The 24,329-nt window shown below is 41.2% G+C and overlaps 1 long non-coding RNA gene across 1 annotated transcript; it reads left to right on the plus strand.

Annotated features, from left to right (window-relative positions):
• Positions 1–22: 22 nt before the first annotated feature.
• On the plus strand, positions 23–20,041 carry LOC128111191 (uncharacterized). Its single transcript, XR_008218524.1, has 5 exons — positions 23–135; positions 1,196–1,396; positions 14,656–14,712; positions 16,672–16,830; positions 18,996–20,041. It is a non-coding gene; the product is annotated as an uncharacterized LOC128111191 (long non-coding RNA).
• Positions 20,042–24,329: the final 4,288 nt, after the last annotated feature.

Consider the following 24,329-nt stretch of genomic DNA (forward strand, 5'->3'; position numbering starts at 1 on the left):
TCCAGAGAGCGCATCACTCCACTTTGGCTCGTAATTTCAACCTCCCTTAAAATAGCAAAGGCGCAAATTGGACCTTTTCCCTCTCTCTTTGCCAATTTCCATTCTGCAACGGAAGAGGGGGTATTTTCTGAAAAGGTAAGTCAGCATGGAAATAAAGCATGACTAAAAAAACCTTACATGGGGGATTTTGAGCATTTTCAAAGCACACTCGCCCTTATTCCTCCCCACTGCTGAATCCCCTGCACCAAGCCCCCACCCCGCTGCAGAAAGATTTCACTCACTACTGTTTATTGAATGAATGAATCTATAACTACGCACCACATCAGAGAGAGACCATCTTATTCAAGATGCCGTGCTATATGAGGAAACTGAAGCCCAGAGAGAATTAGATATATACCCAAGGTCACACAGCTCAGCACTGGGATTTATTTTCAGAAATCCAGAAACTATCCAACCATTTTTTCATAATTAGAACATGTCTCTCAATAAATATGTATGTGATTATTATCAAGCCCAGTTGTCCAATAGGCTCTTTTCAGCTGGGAGACCAGGGTTTGCAAGAATTTAAAAATGGATATTCCTTCAGAACAAGGCCCCCGACAACTTGGGACCCGGACATTTCCTATCTAATTAATAGGGGAAACTGCAGTGCATGAAGACACTGGAGAGCACTGAACATGCACTCCCAGCCCAACTGATGCAAAAGTAGTGTGGGTTAACAGCAATGTTTCAAAGTAGTAGTACCATTGGCATTGGGGCCACTGGAAGAGGATGCTGTAAGCTGAGTGCCAGTGTAGGGATGTTCACCTCCAGAACATTATCTCCCTTGCTGTATGGTGAAGCAGCATGCAGAGCACTGATCCAGGAGTCCTTGGAATCTTTTCAGTTCCTTACAGAAACTGGGGCGTAATAACTTGCCCTTCCTGAGGCTCAGTTTTCTTTTCTGTCACACAAGTCTAATAACAATGCGTCCACTTTAACCAAGCAGGCTAGTGTGAAGCTAAAATGTAGAAACCTTTGGGCAACTCCAAATACCAGATGTTGTTTACCTGCAACTCTTGCCGAGGTGTACCAAATGAGTCTGAGGCTAGTTAAAGAAGGAAGGGGCCCCTGCCCTTCTCAGAATCCCCAGTCCCGTCTAGATTCACCCACACCCTGGGGAACCTCCTGGGACATTAAGGGATTCTTTGTGTAGCTGCTGCAGGTGTCAAGAATAGTACACCTCTTGGGAATTCTGCATTCATGGCATTCCTGCATCCCTGGCCCTGAACTCCAGGAGCAAAGTTGTGCAAAGGAACTGGATGCTGCAATACACAAAGAAGACCTCAGACTCCCACCAAAGCTTCCCTGGGTCTGCTAAGTCTGTGGAATAGGACCTACTCCCCGCTGGGGGCAGGTAAGGATGTAAGCCCTGAAGCTACAGGGATTATCATTTTCATGGCCACCCACACAGTGGCCTCTTTGGCTGACACAGTAGGTAGCTGTCCTCATGGTGCCATATAAGGTTCTCCCTGTCATTATATCACCATTATAATGGCGTTCAGTGGTCCCTAAGAAAAATACCTTCTGAAACTGGTGGTTCGCACATTCAATCCCTCAGCTACTAATTATGGAATTTTTGTTGAAGAAGGATTAATGGGATTGGAATATGGGAAAGGAAATTACTTTGGGTGGAGAGTAGAGGGAGGTGGTGAGCAGCACCAGGGAAAATTAGGATTTTCTCAAAGTGTAAAAAAGAAACCTGGGCCCAAGTGTAAACACACATGCACAAACAGGCAAGCACATTCATAATGAATATCAGAGGAATCTCGAGTCAGGTTTATCTCTACAGAGCCAAAGGAAGTAAACTGCACTTATTGAGATACAGTGCTTGGCCAACACACCAATGTGAACACATACACAGCTCAGTGAAGGATATTTTCATTTACAAGCCCTTCCTTGATGCCCCCCCCTCTTCATGATTGTGAGACAAAATGAATCATGTAGACTAGCCAGGTAGCTCAGCAGGTAAAAAACACTTGCTTCCAAGCCTGGCTATCTGAGTTCAATCCCTGGGACCCACGTGGTGAAAGGAAAGACCCAACTATTGCAAGTTGTCATCTGACCTCCACAGGAACACAACAGCGCATGCATGCACACACACACACACACACACACACACACACACACACACACACACACACTAAAATATTTAATAACAAAAAAATCTTATGTTTATTATTTTGAAATACATTCTCACTATGTAACCCTAGATGGCTGGCTTAGAACTTCCTATGTAGACAAGGCTGACCTTGAACTCACAGAGATCCTCCTGCCTCTGACTCTTGAGTGGTGGGATTAAAGGCCTGAGTCCCCACACCTAGCTCATAATGGTTTAAGCAAGTTGATCATTTTTTTTTTCTTGGACCACATTCATAGATAGCTATTCTCAGCAGGCTGCCCACTTACTGCAGGTTGGACACACGAGTGCGGCTTCTGGGAGATACTGAGATGGGAGGAAAAGAGCAAAGGAACAAGCTGAATTGCAAGGTTATCCATCTCCCAGGAGCAACTTGAGTTGCAGTAGGTAGAAACATTTAGGATTTGGTACTTGGAAGGTAAGGAGGACACTGCAGTCTGAACAGGGCCTCTGGTTGACTCCACAATGTGGTGAGGTTTTCAGTATTTGCACAGACTGTCCTTCAGTGGTTTTCAACAAAAGGTTGATGATTCAGAGAGCACAAAGGTCAGCCTGGCTTGTATAGTAAGCAGAGCACTGGGAGCCCTGCGTCTGGGTGTTGGAGGCTGAGAGGACTGGCCAGAGTCCTTTGTTAAAGGCATGAATCTGAATCCGGAGGGCACCCACTGAGATGGCCAGGTTCTTTTGTCACAGAACAAAGAAGTGAACCAGGGACACGTGGATAGTGATAGAAATAGTGACAGTCCATTAAGAAAGACAATGGCACTCTTGAGAATGGGAGTGGGCTAGAGAGCTGGGACAAATCCCAGGCTCAAAAATCTCTTTCTAGGTGGCTCTGCTTTCTCCCACACTTGCAGATTGCATGAATTTCCCAGGGATGCTCTGCTTGGTTACAGACAGACGCGGTGGAGAAGGGGGCAGCCGGGGGGGGGGGGGGGGGGGGGGGGTTAAGGTCCTTCTGACTTCTTTCATGTGTTAATCTTGATGCCTCTTTCTCCCTGCCCTACTTTCCCACCACACCTTAACTAGGATGCAAAGAAGTCTAGTAGGCCAGGGAAGCTGCTTTCTTGCTGGCTTCTTTTGTCCCCTGTGTATAAGACAGCAAGGTTAATGCAATTCAAAGAGCACTTTCCTGATCTGATAATGCCAAGACCAAGGTTTACTTCTTTGTCTGCTTCAAAAGCCAAAATGCCACAGACAGTGGAAGAAAGTTGGATTCCTGGTCCTCAAAATGAAATTCTCCAGCATTCTATGGCATTAGAGAAACACAGTATCTCAGCGGCTACATTTGTTCTGGGCCTCTAACACACTAGCGACAGCAGGATACCCTGTTCAAATTAGAATAGAAATAGTGGAAACAATATTAGGGAGAGTGTGGCACATTTACTATAAAGCATAGAACAATATGTTCGCCCTCATCCTGAGTATTCACTTCAACCCCGTTTTTCCAGCTGTCTATAATTTTTTGAAAATGCTCATATTCTCAATAATAGGCAATTTTTGTCACAAAGACTGAAGTCATGCAAATGGTAGAGCCAATTCATTTCTGTGTTTATGTGTCTCTCCAAACTGAATGAACAGCGGTGCTTAAGGAAACGCTATGCTGAAGCTCAAGCTTTAATATTACAAACAGGTTGGGTGTGTTACACATATCCCTCTCCACAGTCCTGTTTTCCCTCACAAAACACAGAGCTTTGATTTCTAGCCTGACAAAACCTGGGGCTCAAGAAATTAAAAGAGGAGGATAATGTTGGGGTGCTGTGCATACTAAAGGAGTGTGTGTTGTGAAAGTAAAAATAAGCAGCGGATGGGGTGCACAGTAACCTCATCAGTATGAACGTACAGATTGATGACTGTGGAAGCATTTCAGGAACAGGGAAGTTTCCCCTACTTGCTGAGAAGGAATAGAAGTTAGCTCCTGCTGGGCTTTTAGACCTACAGCATGCCAACCTGCAGCAACCATAGCCTCAGCTCCTAGGCAGTCAGCTCACTTCTCTGCATCCCAGTTTCTGTGCAGAAAATAGTGAGTTGTTTTATGGGCACAGTAAGTATGATTCCAATCTCAAGTAAGCCTCCTTAAAGAGAATACAGCAAAACTCTGGAGAGAACATTGCTCTGGAGTTCAATTGGTGCTCTCTGAGTACCTCACTGGGTTCTCACGTGAATTAACTAATCTGCTGAGAACACTTTGGGTTCCTGGACAAGCAGACCTTTCTCTACCAATTTTTGTTTGTTGTTTGTTTGTTTTTCGAGACAGGGTTTCTCTGCGTTGCTTTGGCGCATTTCTTGGAACTCACTCTGTAGCCCAGGCTGGCCTCGAACTCACAGAGATCCAACTGCCCGTCTCCCCAGTGCTGGGATTAAAGGCGTGTGCGCCACCACTGCCCGGCCTCTCTATCAATTTTGAGTCTGAACATCTCTGATCTGATATCTTTTTTCTAATACTAACATACTAATGATGGGTAGCTGGCATGGACCTAACAGCAGCTCAAGTGGCTTTGTCCTCATACTATTTATTTCTAGTATTGTCTCACCTTCCTCCCACAGCTCTCTATCACTCTGCTGATGTCCCTTGGTGGATCTAGTCAGCCACATGAAGGAGTAGGGCACAAATTCATGATAACTTCCCAAAGATACCAACAAAACAGAAGGAGGAGTAAGGTGCTTAAACCTACTGAACACTCCCTCTGGTGGGATACTCTCAGAGCCAGCAGAGGAGAGACTTGTGGAACTCGGTGGAAGAGACCAGAGTTCTATGCAAGTGAAGGGGAGTGCTGACAAGGCCAGCCTCCTCCCAACGCTTGTCACTAGTTTTCAGCTCTACTCATTTCCAAGAGTAATAACTGAGTTAGCCAGAGGGGTTTCAATTTGAGCAGCTGGTCAAACCATGGCAGTTGGGATTGAAAAAACAAGGTCAGTTTTGCACTCAGCTTGCATGAACCAGAACTGAGCAAGCCCACCCATCAGCTAATCCCTGGGCTGGTTAGTCCACAGTGGCAAAGTAGATAGTACATCATGATAGAGGCCACAACAACGGCGTTAGCTCACTGCGTGACCGAGGGTGAGTCACTTGGTATCTCTGTTATCTCTGGGATTCAATTGTTCCCCTTGATAAAATAGTAAGGTGGCATTAGATCCTAACAGTCTCTCTCAAGAGGAAATGTGTGTGTGTGTGTGTGTGTGTGTGTGTGTGTGTGTGTGTGTGTGTGTGTGTGTATGTGTGTAGTGTAGTGTAATCGTTGCTAACTAATGGGAGGTCAAACCTTTTCTGGATCTGCCTTTCTGGACACTACCAAAGATGACCAACCCTCTAGCTAGAAGCTGAGTCAAAAAAGGCAGAATGAAGGGCCTAGAAAGATGGCTCCATGGTTAAGAACACTTACTGCTCTTGCAGAGGATCTGAGTTCAGTTCACAGCATTCACATAGCAGTTCACAATGGTCTCTAACTCTAGTTCCAGGGTTTCCAATGGCTTCTTCTGGCCTCCATGGGCACTGCATATACAAGGTGCGTATACACACATGCTACCAAAACATGCACATAAAATAAAACTAAGTTTTAAAATCTTTTTAAAAAGCAGAACAAGGAGCTGGGAAGATGGATCAGTTGCTCTTGCAGAGGAGCCAGGTTCAATTCCCAGCACTCACATCACAACTGCCTGTAACTTCAGGTCCAGGACATCTGACACCCTTTTGTGGCTTCTGTGGCCACTGTACACACATGGTACATTTGCATACAAGCAGGCCAAACAGCCATAAAATAATTAATAACAATAAATAAATATTTTTAAAGCAGAACAAGAATTTCAATGAGGAGCAAACTTTTTGAGGACAGGCCATGGTGATGCATGCTTTTAATCCTAGCACTCTGGAGGCAGAGGCAGGCAGATCTTTGTGAGTTCAAGGCCAGCCTGGTCTACAGAGCGAGTTCCAGGACAGCCAAGACTACACAGAGAAAGCCTGTCAAAACTTTCCCAGGTCACATGAATAAAATAGAAACCTGAAATAGAAGTTTGGGGCTCTACTGACTGACATGGTAAAATCAAATCGAAAGACTTGGGGAAAATAGTACTGCGAATGGACCTCCGACTGACTTGGGAGTGATAATAAAAGTAAGTGGCTTTGCCTGGCCCAGGGTCTCCCATTTGCTTCGCATTCTGGTATCTTAACAAGAAAGGGATGCATTCACTCTTCATCCATTACTGACTGGTCACCACAGGAGGTCTCATTTTGGATAATAAAATAAAAAGTTAAAAATTGTATCACAGGGCAAAATGGAGGACATAAGCCTCAAGGGCTAAGTTATACACAGAAAAGGGATCCTTTAACACCCAGATGAGCTAGGGAGGGGATGTCTTATGAGCATAAGTCAGGGAAAAAATTTGGGAAATTATGCATGTTACAGACTAAATGAAAATTAATTTTAATAAGAGAGAACCAAGCCAGAGTCTCCTAAAGCCCTGAACTGGACTTTATTGAATAGCCTGGAAAGGGACTTACTTGTTTTATCCATATTTTCAAAATCCACATTTCACTAAATAGCATTAAATTGCAGAGAACTGGAACATTAGAGCAGAGGGGGGAAATGAGCCTGGTAAAAGGCACTTTGAAATTCGTCTTCTGCACTGAAGAATGTTCCATTAATGGCTATCATCTTATAGAAAATTTAGCTGAGGGGGAAGATAATATCTAGACCTTCATTGAAAAGAGACAGAATATGGCTGGAAGGGCTCAAGGAGGGATTAGAAATACAGCCAGGTGTGGGTGAGGGAAGGATTGGACATGTTGGCAAGTGTGCCAATCCCAGTGATCTGTGGGGATCAGGGATGGCATGCCCTGGTGACATGTCCTGTTGGTTAGCACCAGAATGCTTAGTAAATGATGCCAGCATCTCCTGGGATAAACATCTCTTATATTTTGGATATAGTACTAAACACCATACATGTACGATCTCAATATTCCTAATGATCTAATGAGTTCATTGCAAATGAGGACATTGAGATTTATTGTTATAACCATGCAGCTAGAACTAACTAGTTCTGGAATCCAGATCTCCCTAGTTGCACAACCTGTAGTAACTATTGCCCTTATGATCTTCACCCTGATCCAGGGTGTCTGGGAAGGAGGTGGAGTCTATGAGACATTATTTTTACAAATAATAAAATCCAGAGACTTCGATAATCCACACCTTAGGCAGAAGAGCTACACAGAGGAATTGTGGCGAGGGGTACATGTGCACAAGGGCACAGGCTTGCCTGCAGGAACATGATCTAAAGGTAATGGAGAAGGAAGTGCTCAGTATTCTAGTAAACGCCCAGTCCACAGCTCACTACAGTGTATTCACTAGCCTATCATTCCTTTTTAAAAGGCACTGAAGAGCCGGGCGGTGGTGGCACACGCCTTTAATCCCAGCACTCGGGAGGCAGAGGCCGGTGGATCTCTGTGAGTTCGAGACCAGCCTGGGCTACCAAGTGAGTTCCAGGAAAGGCGCAAAGCTACACAGAGAAACCCTGTCTCGAAAAAAAAAAAAAAAAAAAAAAAAAAAAAAGACACTGAAGGAAATTGAGATTCCAGAGCCTGAATTTTCACAGGAAGAATCAGAGATTGAGACACTGTTACATGGAACAATGCAATACATATATAGCTTTGCAACATGCACACTATGCGACACTTATTCTGAGACGTGCCATAAGCGAACATTGTCCGTTGTACTCAGTAATAACCTTCTAGAAGTGTAGGCCTTGGATTCTTTGTTTTAAAAAAAATTCCTTGAAGTGCCCAATAACAATAATATTTGGTCTAGAGCTGCACTGTTCACCAGATACTTTCACAGATAATGACTGGACTTTTATAATCCTTCAAGGCAGCTGTTTCTGTCTCATTACATGTATGAGGAAATTAGGTCTATGAGGGCTGGAAGAATTTATCCAGTAGCCCTACCTTATGTGGAAATACCACTGCTAACTGCCCCCTTGTTTCTCTCTAGCCACAGAGGTCAATTTCAGGAAGTACTCTCAGAAACTCAGGGTGAGAGGGTGATGATAGATGTTTCCCTTTTCGTAGTCTCATATTGTGCACCCAAACATCTTCAACAGACAGGACACAAACGCAGAGAACTTACTCTCAATGTAAATAATTACGACAAATAGCAAAGAACCCGAGGCTAGCACATGAATGCTAAGAGGCCGGCATACTCTGGAAGAGTGCCAGGAAAAGCTAGTAGCCCACCCATACCCCTTCTGTCTCAGTTGCAGAAAGAGGAACTTCTGATGGCAGAAGTTGACTTCGGGTTCATTTGTTCAAGGTTTCTTACATGTATATGTTGTATGTTGAGCATATTCTCCCTCACACTCCCCATCATCCCTTTTCTCCTCCCTCCCACCTTCTATTAATGAATACCCTTCTTCCTCCTAGACCATTTCCAATTCACTTCCATGTTGTATATACATACATGGTTTCATATAACAATATAAAATCTAGGAACTACGAGTGAGAAACAATGTGACGTTTGTCTTTCTGAGCCTAACCTGATTCTCTAAATAGGATTATTTTCAGTTGCATCCATTTTCCTGTGAATGGCATGATTTCATTCTTCTTTGTGGCTGAATAAAATTTCATTCTGTTTATAATCTATAGTTTCTATATCCCACCCTCTGTTTCTGGCCACCTAAGCTCATTCTATAACTTAGCTGTTGTGAATAGTGCTGCAATAAACATTGATATGCAAGGATCTTCGGGATATGTTCATGCCCTGGGAACTGTGTTCATTGTCTTTCTTTTCTTTTCCTTGTTTTCCTCAATGTACTCAGCCCCTTCTTTGTTCATGACGTTGTACAAAACTATCCCCACTCTCTCCAGCTCCAAATCCTACCCTCAATCTGATGAGGCAATCCTTAAACTTCTGAGATCATTATGTTGTAAAAACTTTTAGTGCAGTCCATGTCAAAACCTCCATACCAGCTGGAGAACAAATAGCTGATTTCTTTGTAGAACAACTCTACATGCTGCTTTTTGAAGAGAGAAGAGGGACCATGATAGACACTGTTTCAATAACATAAAAGATGTTTTGTACTTCTCCCCAATCCTTCCCACAGTTCCTGGTCCTACCAGAGGTTTGGTAGCAAGTAAAAGTGGAAACAGGCACTTGTTGTTACAGAGTCTTGTGGAAGAGAGTCAGATGATGAATTACCAAATGGACAGCTTCTAGCTCTCTTATCAAAGGCGAAATCTCAGGGCAGTTGAGAGGCTAAGATGCTGTAGCAATAGCAAGCTAACAACCATAATTTGCCAGGGCACTTGCAAGTCCAGCAAGCGGGTCAGACAATTTTCTCTGTTGACTCAAGTCTGAGGATATAGCTACATATGATTTATCATCCATATTAGAGGTTTATACCACAACATCCTAAGCAAAGATATTTTCAAGTTGGATGGCAACAGAAAATCATTTTTATTCCACACAAATTTCATCGATCACTCGATCACTGACATAGAAGAGTTCATTCAATGATCAAGGAGATGTACACATTATAAAAATTATACAGACATCTGTTTGTTTTCTATCTTTTGTGCGTTATTACAAGTCTATAACAAGCAATCTAAGATAAAACAGCAACAACAATAACAAAACCCACCAAAACCATGAGGGTGGGGGACTCAGGCTGAATTGCACTCATACCCTGAAACTGGAGTGGCAAGGCAGAGCTCTCTCAGGAATATTAACAGAGCACTATGTAAAAGAATATCAGAACTCTAAATTAGGTGCTCTGAGTAAGTCTTTTTTCTGTGCCCCCCCCCCCCCCCCGCCCCGCACGCACACGCACACACAGGTCCTGCTGGGCTGTTGGTCAGTGCCGCAGGCTGCTTTTTAATCTCAGTAACCTGAGTGCTTTGGAAAGTGGACCCCAGGTCAGGTGTCTGACTAACTCCTGGGTATTCAATGAATTCCAAGTCAAGTCCAGGCTAGAGTCAGCTGCCTCCATTGTGAGTCTTTTGCAATTGGATGGATGGCTTGGCCCTTCTGTCTTGAGGATTGGAATCTCCTGAGCAGAGATTGGGTTACACTTTCCATGTCTCCAGTGTTTGCATCAAGGTTATTAATATAATCTCTGCAGGAGCATCATATTGAGAGCAAACTGAAATTCAGATAATAAAGCCTTTATTGTGAAGTGAGGCTCAGCCAAGTCCTCAGAAGGAGATTGGACAACTGGGCAGCCACTCTGAGAAAATGTAAGAACTATCTACTGAACCTATTCTAGGAAACAGCTTCTTGCTTTTTATGTTAGTCCCACTCACCTAGATTCTCAACCATGCCTGACAGTGCCCTAAAGTGTGTATGGGGAAAGAAAACAATCCAAAGAACAATTATTTCCATCTAACAGTTTGAGACTTAGAGGATCCCCTTCCCAAACCTTGGTTCAAATTTAATGAATCATTTAGACCACCCAAATCAGCCCACCTGGGGAGCAGGCAGCTGTAGTAGCAAGTGCACACTGGGGAGTCAAACCAAGCTTTGGATCTCACTCCTGCTACTTACTCGCTGGTAGCCTGAAGCCTCAGCTAACAGTGCCTCCATTTCTTCCCTGAACAATGTGGATGATACCTATCAGCCACCTTGCAAAATATATGTGAGAAATTAGAGACAATGCATGTAAAGGATCTGTTACAGGATTTGGCAAAGAAGAGGTAGCCACCTAATGAACAAGGTAAAAGAGGTGTCTAGGATTTTCTTCAAATCACAGTCCCAGGTGAATGTCTATACCAGCATTTTGGGCCTAAGTAAGTCATTGCAACTCCACATAAGCTTTACAATCTTTTCTATCTTTATGATTTTTTGATGTTTCCAGTTTTATATTTTTTTATCTACTTAATTATTTTTGAGACAGGGTCTCATTATATCAAGTGTATGCCACTCTGCCTAGTTTATGCAGGTTAAGGATTGAACCCAGGATTTCATGCATGTTAAACAAGCACTCTAATAACCGAGCTATATCTCCAGCTCCATGTTATTAATGATTCAAATAATTCATAACTGAAAACACAATACGGATTAACCCTTTTTGAAGACTGACTTAATATTTTCTTTTCTATCATCTTTTAAATCTGTGCGCTTTAATAAATATCTTAAGCAAAAATAAATTTATAAAATCTCTTGTAAAGGCTATCCTTAAGGCCAGTATGTGGGTGATTTTGCAAGTGTATTTTGGGAAAGTTTTAAAATAAAATAAATTCACTGGCAAAAAATTACACAATCTAGCCTACCTGTAGTTGTTTTAAAGCAAAATATATGTTTCATATGTATGCTTTGAATATTTTATTGAAATGTAATATACATAAAGGAAGGTGAACACAGGATAAGTATATGGTGATTTATTTTCATAAAGTGAACATACATGACTAATCAGCCTTAACATCAACAAACGTTGTCATTGCAATCTGTTGTGGGATATTTGCACTGTGTGTGAAAATGTATTCCTGTGATTAGTGCAAGAAAAAGCTGAACAGCCAAGAGCTAGGCAGAAGGTATAGGTGGGACTTCCAGGCAGAGAGAGAACTCTGGGAAGAAGAAGGCAGAGTCACCAACCTTCTGGACGAAGCAGCCTGGTCAGTAGAGAGAGATGACAGAACAAGCCACACAACAGAACATAGATTAAAATAAATGGGTTAATTTAAGTTATAAGAGCTAGTAAGATAAGCCTAAGTAAGCTAAAGCAGAGCTTTCATAATTAATAATAAGTCTCCATGTCATTATTTGAGAGCTGGCAGCCCAAAGAAAAATCCAACTACAGTAATCCATATCATCATAGATTAGTTTTATCTGTCTTGTGCTTTCTATAAATCAAATCACAGTGCAATTGTTTTATATTGCTGAGTAACAAATTACCACAGACTCTGTAGCTTAAAACAACAGAAATCAATTGTCTCAGTTTCTGTATGTCAAAATCCAAGGCTAATGTGGCTGGATTCTTTTTCCAAGGCCTTACAGGGCTTAAATAAAGGGGTCAAAAAGGACTATGGTATCATTTAGGGGTTGAGGTCCTCGTCCAATCCCACTGGTTTTTAGCAGAATTCATTTCATTGCAGTTATAGTACTGAGGTCAGTGTGAGCAACTAGAGGTCACCAACACTCCTTGTTTCAAGACCTCTTCCAATTTCAGGCCAATATGTCAATTTTTTCCATGTCAGCAGCCCAAGAATATGTTCTGCTCTTTTTCTGAGTGAAAATTTGTTTTCATCTTTAATAAATGGCAAAATTACTCTCTCTCTCTCTCTCTCTCTCTCTCTCTATATATATATATATATATATATATATCACATAACTATTTTAAAATAAATTTCTTTCTAAATGTTTGTATTCTTTGACATTTCCATACAAGTGTCTACTTAAGTTTTGATCATTTCATTTTAAAATTCCATGAGATTAATTTGAATTACCAGAATATAATCTCGTTTTGTTCAGGCAACTGATGTGAAGCTTATATTGCATCTTTAAACTTTTTCCTGCTTCCTTGAACAACCAAAACAAGGTACATCCATACTGCGCTCATGGAGTCTTGGAAGGCCACTTTAGAATTCTGTGTGCTATATATAATTTTTTATATGTGGTTTCTTTCATTCAACGTTTTATTTATGAGATTTTCCTATATTATGAGAGGCTATATAGCCTGTTGCTATGAATTATGCCATTGTTTGTTGAATATGTTACATATTTTTATCCAACATTTGTTCATACTGATGAGCATTATCATTTTATTTTCTTGTATTGATTTGGGACAAATTTTGTTGTTTTGTTGTTTTCATATAGGATTTCACTATGTAGCTCTAATTCTCCTGGAGTTCACTCTATAGATCAGGCTAGCTTGGAATTTACAGAGATCCTCATCTTTGCCTCCGAAGTGTTGGGACTAAAGGTGTGTGGCATCACTGCCCAGCTTGATATGGGATCGTACTGTGCAGCTCAAGCTCACCTCAAACTCATGATATTCCTGCCTCAGTCTCCAGAACTGTTGGGCCTAGCTCTTACTTGAGAATAGAGGGGATTAGGGCTAGTACTCCTCCAGGTTTATTAGGAATGGAACATAAGATAGCATAGGCAAATTTTAAGTGCTGAGCTATTTATGAGCAGCTCCATGAACAAGACTTTTGGTGAACTTGTATACATACAAAGTGAACAATAAACAACCTTTTGGTTATAAACTAGTAAAATTTTTTGAAGTTCTTTGTTAGTATAAAATAATCCAGTATGTCCCGTGTGAGCCATAAGCCTGAAAGTAGAAATTGTATGACCAAAAAGAATAGATAACAGCCTATTGCCACCAAAACAGGAAGTCCTGGATTGGGGTTATGGCTCAGTCAGCAAAGTGCTTACCTTACTAGCACAGGGGTCCGACTTGAATCCTTGGGAACCCATGTAAAAAGCTATCCATGTTTATGGTGTACACTTTCAGTCCCAGTGTTAGGATGATAGATACTCAGGATTCAGTGGTCAGATGGTCTAGCCTAATTGGTGAATTCCAGATCAGTGAAAGACCCTGTCTCAAAACTTAAGGTGGGTGGTTCCTGAGGAATGACACCGAAAGCTTTTCTCTGGCCTCCACCTGCACCTGCACACACATACACATGCATATAGACACACACAGACACACACACACACACACACAAACACACGAAAGAAAAAGAAAGTTTCATGAAGAGTGTATGACAGTAGTCCACTTGGCACAGCCTTACCACCACATGGTATGATATGTGTCTAGGTATTCACGAACTCTGGCCAACCTGGATTTTACATTTTACACCTATAAAATACTCCTCTGTCAAAAGCACCAAGGGAACGTGCCTTGTCCAGCTCTAGCAGTTATCCCGTACTGTCATGAGACATCCCCACATATTTCATATGTTTACTGCTTTATGATGTTTCTTGCTAGTTTCCTATCTCCACCTCCTAGGGTGAAAGCTTCTGCTTCGTGGGCATCTGTTAGTTGTTGACGCCCAGCAAAGGCCTAGAAGAATGCCTGATAAACATCCCAAGTACTTAAAAGTGTTTGTTGAATAAATAAGTAAGGTAAATAGTAACCAAAGATATGAACTTTACATGATGATTATTTTTAATGATGAATTAATTTCATAGTTATAGTAAACATTTTTTTTTTAAAAAATGAACAATTAAGATACTGGAGAAACTTTTTTTGAACTTAGATAAGGGAAAATTTTTAATTATGTTTTCATACCCATTGAACTTTCTGTGCTCCGTATCCTCTATCTCATTTTATTTTATTCACATGATTTGCAAAGTAGACAACTTTCTCAGGTGCCCTACATTCTTTCTGACAACTGAGAATACTCTGTAGAAAACTACATATTCAAAGATGCTCCTTTCATAGAACAATATACCATATAAAAACAGTAACAATGAACAATGAGATTCTGTAAACTCTGTCTCCTTTCTCCCAGAAACTAATCACTATTCTACTCTTCTTTCAAGATCAGACACAGTTGGAGTCAAGAGAAGAGCTGTCAAAGATAACTATCTTCAATGATGGTAATGTTCTTCGTCCGCATTCTTCAATATGATAGTCACCAATATAATAGTCACTACCTGTGTGTAGCTGCTGAGTACTTCAAACACAGCTACTGTGACTAAGAAACTATATTTTTCAATACTGAGGATTTAACCTAGAGCTTTACACATGCTAGGCGAACAGAACCACAGAGCTTTCTTCCAACTCCATTCTCCTCTCACCTTTTAGTTTAAAGACCGGCTATCACTAAATTCCTCAGCTAACCTTGAACTCACTACATGGTTCAGGCAGGCAATCCTCATGCCTCAGCCTTCCAAGTAGCTAGGGTTACAGGAGTGCACCACTAAGCCTAAGTGAAGGGGGCTGCTTTGTGTGTGTGTTGCTCTACTTGTTCAGTTCACCATGGGCTCACATACATAGAGGCATCTGATGTAGGCTGGGGATCCTCCAGGGGTAATGGTAATTACTGCCTTGGGTAATGAGGCAGAAAAAAGTCCAGTCTAGATAGGTTATCCAATAAATAAAATAGCTAGAATGGGGTTTCAAAGAAAAAGAATATTACCTCCTTTGAGATACTTCTTGAAGCACAGAGTAACTGGCTCTACTGTACTGGTTATGAAATTAATTTGAGGTTGAGAAACTGTGATATATTACAGCTATCAGTCTCTCTGGATGGCTTTACAATCAACATGTAGGATATGAAAAAAGAAAGATGCCAATAACATATTAATGTGGTACTCGGTGTTCAATCTTCTTTATGCAGCAGAATATTACAGCTGAGGAAAAATAAAGATCAAAAAGTTGGTTCTCTTTTATACAAAGAAACAGAAGAAGGAAAGTTGAACTTTAAATTATCCTATCTGTTGCTTCCCATTGATTGAGTCTTGTTCATTAAGATAAATTCCAAGGGAGACTATCATTTTTATCTTTTGAGCTCTCTAAAAATATATATGCCTGCTTTCTCTCTTTTTCTTTCCACCTTTTATTCTTTTGCTTCTTTGCCTGTATAGGCAGCTTCCAAGAAGGAACTGTGCATTCTATCCCATTGTGCTTCCTTTTCTAATTGGGTTCCTCTGGAAATACACGTACCTGCAGTTTAACACCTGATACCCACTAACAGAAATGCCCAAGTGAAATCAGACATGGCTCTTTGCATGCCGTCCTGCTACAAGAAGGCTGTGTGATTTCTCACTAAAAGAAGAGAACCCAAACTCAGCCAGCTCTACCATCAACTAGCTGTGGGATCTTGGGGGAGCCTTTCAGCCTAATTCTCAGCTTCCACATCTGTTGAAAAGCAGATAATAATGATGAGCGCAAGATGGCTAAGCGAGCTTGCTGTATGGCTTTTGGCATTCTCCCTTCTTTCCCAGCAGGCTGATTCTTTCTCTCACACACACCCCGCCTATGGACTAATACTGATGTGATGTGGACATTCCTGGTAAGTGGCAGATAGCAGGTGCTCAATAAACATGAATGCATTCCTCTTTCCACTCTGTTCTCAGCAAAGCAGCTAGAGCGGGATGTTAAACAGCTGTCCCTTGTTCTTCCCCTTGCCCTTCATTGCCAGGGATAAAGTAACAGTACAAAGCAGGAAGCATTCATGCTCACAAATCAACAACTTGGGGCCAGATGGACACCGTGCAAAGGAGAAAAGTCAGCAGTTGATCCTCATTGACACACTCCATTCTCCAGCCCTCCCCCACCCCCGACCCTGGGAACCTACTTCCCTAGGGCTTCTATCTATAGATTCAGTTCCAACCTTGTCCCTATTCACAGTTAAAATGTGGTTTGTTTGTTTGGTGCTGGGATTGAACACAGATCCTTGTAAATGGTTATCACAGACTCTACAATTAAGCTACACACCCAGCCTCTAGAATGCATTGTTCTGAGCATATTATCTCAGGCATCAAATAATGGGAGAATTCTTTCCATTTTAAAGTTTTTTTTCTAATCCTGGCTACAAATCTTTGTCATTCCAGGCTTACAGGGGTGTGCCAACATCTGATGCCTCTTGAACTGCAGATGTGACCCACCATTTTCTTAGTGGAGATCGCTTGAGTAGTCTCCACATGAAGGACTTTCTCCTAAATTTCTGTCCATTTGAACAAGTGAGGAGAGCAGCGAACAGTTTGTCTGAGGTGAGGGTAAGGGATGTTAAATAAAATTCTAGAAGCAGTTTTAAAGGAGGTTTCTGGGAAGACTAGTTGGAAATGGGACTGGGCTTGAGATGCTTGAGAAAAGTAAATTGAAGGAACAGGTTTAGGACCTCAGTATGGGGCAGAAGCAGGGCAAAACAGAGGAACTTCTATCTCAAAAAGAGGCCATAGGGAAAAAGGCAAAGAATTCTTCATGCAACTAAAGTCATTCTTCACAGTCTTTTGAGGATTGAATTTTAAGGATTTGATGAGATTAAATTCTTTGGAGAAAAGGGAATAAAGACAATATATTTCACAGTGAAATGGTGAAACATAAAGGGTTTTCAGTTACCACCCCAGCCCCATACACAAACTCCAGGTTCGAAATTGATGTAGGTTTCAGGAACAAAAAAAAGTTGCAAGGATATTTGTTTTTAGAGAAAAGGACCTGGGGCTGCCTTTTCACAGAGAACAGATTATCCGATCCATCTTCAGAGAACTCAAGTTTATCCTAATCAATTCCAAAGTTGCCTTAAATTCCGCAGCTTATCAAGCAACTACATATTCATATTGGGAAAAGGGAGAACTCATTGCTACTCTTTACTGATACAACTAATAGACTGAAATATTTTTAAATGATAATCACTAATGACTTTACACTGTTATCTAAATACTTGCTCATAACAACAAATAGACTCTAGTCATTTTTATAACTGTGATAAAATTGAGGCAAAATCAGTTGCCCAGGTTCACAGAGCTAGCAAGTTGTAGAAAAGAATACAAAACTCAGCTCTACCACAAACCATATTGTGGGATAATGTCTTAGTTACTCTTCTATTGCTGTGAAGACCATGAGTGAGGCAACTTACAAAAGAAAATGTTTGTTGGGGCTCAGGGTTCCAAAGGGTTAGAGTTCATGATCACCACAGTGGGAAGCATGGTGGCAGGCAGGCATATTGCTGGACCACCAGTAGCTAAGGGCTTGTATCCTGATCTGCAAATTGGAGGCAGAGAGAGGGAGAAAGGTAGAGAGGGAGAGAAGGAGAGAGGGAGAGAGGAGAGAGGAGAGAGAGAGAGAGAGAGAGAGAGAGAGAGAGAGAGAGAGAGAGAGAGAGAGAGAGAGAAAACTAACTGAGAATGGTATGGCCTTTTGAAACCTCAAAGCTCACATCTAGCAACACACCTCCTCTAACAAAGCCACATCTCCTAAATCTTCACAAACAGTTCCACCAACTGGAGACCAAGCATTCAAATAAATGAGCCTATGAGGGACATTCTCATTCAAACCATTATACATAGGTACCCACAATAGTCCAGGCTTGAAGTGTAGATAGTCAACATTATTATAGTGACAAGCAGGCCTTCAAGTTTCAGGGCACTCAGAACAACATTTAAACATTTTTTCTAGGTAAGGATAGTGGTCAGAATGTCAGTTTCAAGTGTTTGCTTCTGAGAAATGGTAAAGAAACTTATCCAGTATTTGATTAAGTCAATGAGACACATCCTGGGTGGGTGGGGCTTTCTTTCCATCTTTAAATAGATGGCCCCTAAATGACTGCATATGCTGTTGAGTGCAATAAACATTTCTGCTTCAAAATTCATGAAATTTGTTGAATTTTTATAGATATGGGTTTTTGTGTGTTTAAATCTTTTTATGTATGTATTTTGCATGCATAGCATGTGCACCTCGGTGCCCACAGAGGTTAGAAGAGGGCAAACCCCATGGAACTAGAGTCACAGATGCTTGTGAGTCACTACTTTGGTGCTGGGAACAAAACAGGTTCTCCGCAAGAATAGCAAGGGCTTTTAACTCCAGAGCCATCTTTCCAGCTCCTAAATATAGGTTTTCTTCCTTCACCTTTCATGGCCTCTCTGGTTTTAGTTGACAACAGGCATCTATTTAGTAGAAGCAGAGTGTTTTAGAAAGAAAACAGAGAGAGCCCCAGTGCTATGTGGGTATGCTGGGAAGCCACTTTTTCCACTCTCCTATCATTTAGCAGCTACTGCCCCACTTGAGGACAGGGTTTTGGATGTCTTAATGGACTATACAGACAGGCAGCAATAAAACATACATGCTTTGTAGTAGTTGGCTTAGAAAAACAATCTATTCCTTTCAATAATTTTTTAAGGGCACAATATGTTTGTTCCTTTTTTAATCAACTCTCCAGAACAACAAGAGATCTAGAAGCAAATGGGAGGCATTTTACAGAGTAATGAAGCCAGCCGCTGCAGCATGGAAATAACAGGTTCTGACAGGTTAGTTTAATTTGTCTTTGTACGCAAACCTCAAGCATCTTCCCTATTGTTCTATCTACTGTCATCTTAGATATACAGGGCCTTTCATTGGCTTTATAAATAAATTGTTCAAAAGCATCCTACACTAGAATGAAAAATAATTGTATTAGGATGCTTCTCACCTTCCCTGTGATGGCATGCCATTATGGCTGATAGCCATGGAATTGTCAACATGTTTCACTTTGCTCTACTTCCTATATTAAAGGAAATTTGGAAAAAGATTTATCTTTCTAGCCAGATGTGCAAGCCTTTAATCCCAGCACTCCAGAGACAGAGGCAGGAAGATTGTGGCAAGTTCAAAACTAGTCTGAGACTCATAACAAGTTCCAGGCTAGCCAGTACAATATAGCAAGACCCCATCTGTGGTCATTTGAATGTAATTGGCCCCCATTATCTCATAGGGAGTGACACTATTGGGAGGTATGACTTTGTTGGAGTGGGTATGGCCTTGTTGGAAGAAATGTGTCACCATGGGGATGAGCTTTAAGGTTTCCTATGCTAAGGACACCGCCTAGTGTCTCAATCGACTTCCTGTTGCCTGCAAGATGTAGGACTCTCAACTACCTCTACAGTGCCATGCTTACCTGCATGTTGCCATGCTTCCCACCATGATGATAATGGACTGAACCTCTGAAACTATAAGCGAGTCACTCCAATTAAACGTTTTCTTTATAAGAATTATCATGGTCATGGTGTCTCTTCACAGCAATAAAAACCCGAAGACACCATATCAAAATTTGTATTTCCTTCCTTCCTTCTTCTCATCACCTCCAGGACTTTGCACATGCTAAGCATGCATTCTACCACAGAGCTACACAATTAGCCCCTCTTTCTCATTCATCTGGAATAGAGTGTCCTGTCACCCTCTCATGTATTTTAGCTCTAAGATATACTTTTCATCAGAAAAATTTAATTAACAATATTTTCTTGTGTTCTTCTAAATGATACAGCCTCACAATGACATACATCACAATAATTACTCTAAGAATGCAATAGCCAAACATTTTTTTGTATAAGGGAGTTACTTCCTACAAAAGTACATAGCCCTGAAAAGGAGGACAAGGTAATGTAAAAACAGGGGTTGGGTTGAAAATGGGGCGATGCTGAAGTGCAAATTAAAAGGGCAGGAAAAGGGATCAAGGGAGTAGAAAACATAGAGACAGAACAGAAAAGTCTTGAGTTAAGAGCAGTTGTGATGGAGTTACTGAACGGACTAGGTTGGAATACTGAACTGAATGAGTAACTAATTATCCAAACAGATTAAGTTTTAAACCAGAAAAGACTGAGTCATTTCAAAGAGACAAAGTGTAAGTAATGCCCCCCCTTTGGAGGAAATGGGGAGTCATGAGCAGGTGGCAATCAGTTGTAGAGAGATGAAGTTATTTTTTTGCACAAATGACTCACAGATCTGCAAGAAGACTCTAACACCCACAGAATTTCCAAATGACGTCAAAAATGCTTGCATGTCCTCTGGTAAATTCCCCTTAATCTGTAGCTGAATGCTAGAGAATGGTAGTTTCATCTTATATTGTCAGCTATTAAATAAAGAGAGATGATTCATGGATCAATACATATAGAATAAACTGAGTTACATAAAAATGAGTGATTGTAATTGCAATCATTTTTTAATTAAATTTATTCTCTGATAATTTTGCACATGCCTATAATGCACCCTGATTACTCTCTCCCTCTACCCTCTTTTATCTACCTCCAACCCCGTCAGTCCTCCCTCTTCCTTACAAATTTTTCCCTTCACAATTGTGCCTTTTTGTTTTGTGACTCACTGAATTTAACCAAGGCTGTCTGTGTCACCATGGGGTTTGAACTATTCATTGGAGCCTTGTGGGCACACAATTGAAGACAACACTGTCTCCCCTCTCAGATCCTGTCAGTAGCCAATAGCTCAGCACTAAGGGGTGGAACCCCGTTTTAGCTTTATTTCTGTTGCTGTGATAAAATATCCTGACAAAGGGGAGAAAAGATTTCTTTTAGCTCACAATCCCAGATTACTGCAGGGAAGTCAAAGCAACAGGAACTTGAAGCTGCTCGTCAAATCCATAGAAGAGCAGAAAGAAATGAATTATGCATGCCTGCTTGTGCTCAGTCACCTTTCTATGCTTAAACTGTTTGGAAACCAGAGTCTGGCGCCATCCACAATGTGTGCATCTTCCACATTTAAGGCAGTCAAGACAATTCCCTGCAGACATGCCCACAGGCCGCCCTCTTCTAGATAATCCTTCAACAAGACTCTCTTTGCAGGTGAGTCTACACTGTGTCAAGTTAACAGTTAAAACTAACTGTTGCAGGTCCCATGTGTCCCTCTCTCATCCATGACTGCCTGTTGACAGGGCCAGGCTGGTGCAGGCCCAGTGCCAATAAATGCAGCTGCTGTGGGTTCATGCTATTGCAAGGGTTCTTAGCATCATTGTTGAATGCTATTATGTCTCTTCCAAGAGGGGATAAGCAAATTAAGGTTTTCAAACACACTTGCCAAGGAATTAGTCGTTCATAAGATGCATATTAATAACTTATTGGCCTAATAGTCCCTGAAAAATTTTGGGAAAGAAAGCTTTATTCTTTAAAATACTTTACAGGAAATCTAGCTAGGGCACAGACTAGCTAGGGATGACAGTTTATAAAGTATGGACAAAAGAAAAACTTTCAGAACCAGTGAGACAGCTGAGTTTTATTGAGACCTAGAACCCATATAATGGAAGGAGAGAACCAATTCCTAAAAGTTGTCTTCTGACCTCAACACGCATGCCACGGCATGAGCATGCTCATGCACCCACATGTATACACACACTAAATAAATGTATTTAAGAAATTTTTAAATTAACCTACTTCTTGTTTTGTTTTGTTGTTGTTTGTTTGGTTTTTTAGGGAAGTAGATAATCCTCTGACTCATAATTATAGTTTCTTTTGATGACTGCCACAGCATATCTAGATGTGAGCAGGGATGATGCTGGGTCTAGCCCAGTACTTCTAACGTCAATCAAGAGGGTAAACAGTGGGGTCTTCCAAGCAGCAAGAAGATCTTGGGCCTTTACAGTGTCCAAAGACTGCTGCTAAACATGATGAGGTGGGACTAGAGTGATGGCTCAGAGTTAGGAGCACTTTCTGCTCTTGAAAAGGGCCTGCGTTTGAATCCCAGAACCCACATGGGAGCTCCCAATCATTTGTAACTCCACTTCCATGGGATCCTATACCATCTTCTGTCCTCTGAGAACACCGGGCATGTACATGGTTCCCATACACACATGCAGGCATTCCAACACAAAATAAAACAAATAAGTATTTTAATAAAACCAATAAAAATAAAAACAGTTAGGCATTTAGTCAATAATCTCTAATTAGTGGGGAAGGAAGGAGTGGAGACAGGAGATATCCATGCAATAGAAATGACAAGTGTGGCATGTCATGCTTTCCTGGAACAAGTACATTTCCATCAAAACTTCAAATAATGAAAAATTTGCTAACAGAGTGTTAAGTTAGTTAAATACAGTCTGTTTGACTTATGTCTACTGCTCTCTGCCTTTTGTGTCTGTAATTGTCTTTGACGTTTAATTGAAAACATCATTTTTCTTTTTTACTAAGCAACCCATTTGAACCCTTGGTGGTCACTTAAGACCCACTTCTTTGCCATCTGGCATTCATCCTCAGCTACGATTCTGTAGGAGATTCATGGTTTGGCGCTGTCTGCTGCGTTTGTCTATTGATCTTGTGGTTCTTGGGGAAGCAGTGTCTCATTCATATTTTCACATTCTATATTATAATGAAGGTTCTTTGGCTTCCCATGGTTTCATAGCTGTGAAATCAATTATGACTTCAGTAGCACCGACAAGGTACTATATTTGTTAAAAGAAAATTGAAAAATGATTACCTGATGGATGAGAAATGGTTTTGACATTTAAAAACAGAAAAATGCTTCTCCATATCTCTTCTAAATTACATCTGATGTTGACATTAGCATTTAGGTAATTCACCCAATTGTGGCAAGTATCATGCACTAATTCTTAACAGCAGTAAAACCTATTACAATGGGGAATAATAGCCCTTCAAAGGGCTTCATTTAAGCTTTCTTCTGCTCTGCACATCATATCAGCCCCATAATAATTAACTTAGTTTTCTGTAGTTCGGCTGCAGCAAACCCTGAGGAGAACATAATGGGCCACCTGGAATAGCAGGAGACTCAGCCAGGACAATAGGCCTTAGTCCAAAGGTTTGTGTTTATTCAGGAAAGGCTTAGTGGACAACATTGAACTAAAAAGGATCAGCTTTTACTTTTTTTTTTTTTTTAATTTTGGGCAACGAGGGACAAATGTTCTCTTAATTGCCTGGAAGCAATTTTGATAAAAAGAAAAATAGAATAATATAAGTCTTTGATCTGTGGCAAACTTAACCCCAAATTATAATAAAAGCAGATGGAGATGCTACTCTATCTTAGTCTCCATTATTCTAGTTGCTTTTGGAAGATTCTAAACAAATGCATTCAGACATTTTCCTGATGGAATTGAGTATACATGTTGGAACCAACCCTCTTCCAAAATGGCCTGGGCAGCAGGGTCCTATCTCATCAGGTCATGCAAAAGACAGAGAATGGCGTGTGCACATTAAGTTCACCAACCTTCATCTTCATCAACTGAAATACGGTGGCAGCTGAAGAGATCTCACGAAGTTGTGGTTGAAGTGTTCTGCCTTGCCTTAGGTAGTAGGTCATCAAGCACCACCTAGGCAGGCAGAAAACAGGGTGTTGAATTTGCAGATGCTGGGAATAGTACATGCAAAGAAAAAGTATCATAGAAGATTGTCTGTGAAGAATACCGAGAGGAGTTCAGTGTGGCGCCGACTGTTAGGATCACACTAGTCCCAAAGGGAGTCAGAACCAGAAGAGCAATCTATACCATACTCAGATTGGGCTTGATTTCTGTCTCAGTAAAGTGAAGCTAACAATCGAGAAATAAAGTGTTGTAAGATGACCCTCTTCCTCATCTCTCTCTGGGCATTAGAGTTTCCTAGAACAAATTCAGCACGAATCCCATCACCACATACTTTGTGAAACTTCCTGACTAACCCTATCACCTCCCTCTCTCTCTCTCTCTCTCTCTCTCTCTCTCTCTCTCTCTCTCTCTCTCTCTCTCTCCTCACAAATACTTCCTTCTGAATGCTCCCATTTAATCTTGTAATTGCTTTTTACCCTGTACTTA

The sequence above is a fragment of the Peromyscus californicus genome, unplaced genomic scaffold, assembly GCF_007827085.1.
Source record: "Peromyscus californicus insignis strain IS unplaced genomic scaffold, ASM782708v3 Scaffold_10__1_contigs__length_136768540, whole genome shotgun sequence".
Classification (NCBI taxonomy): domain Eukaryota; kingdom Metazoa; phylum Chordata; class Mammalia; order Rodentia; family Cricetidae; genus Peromyscus; species Peromyscus californicus.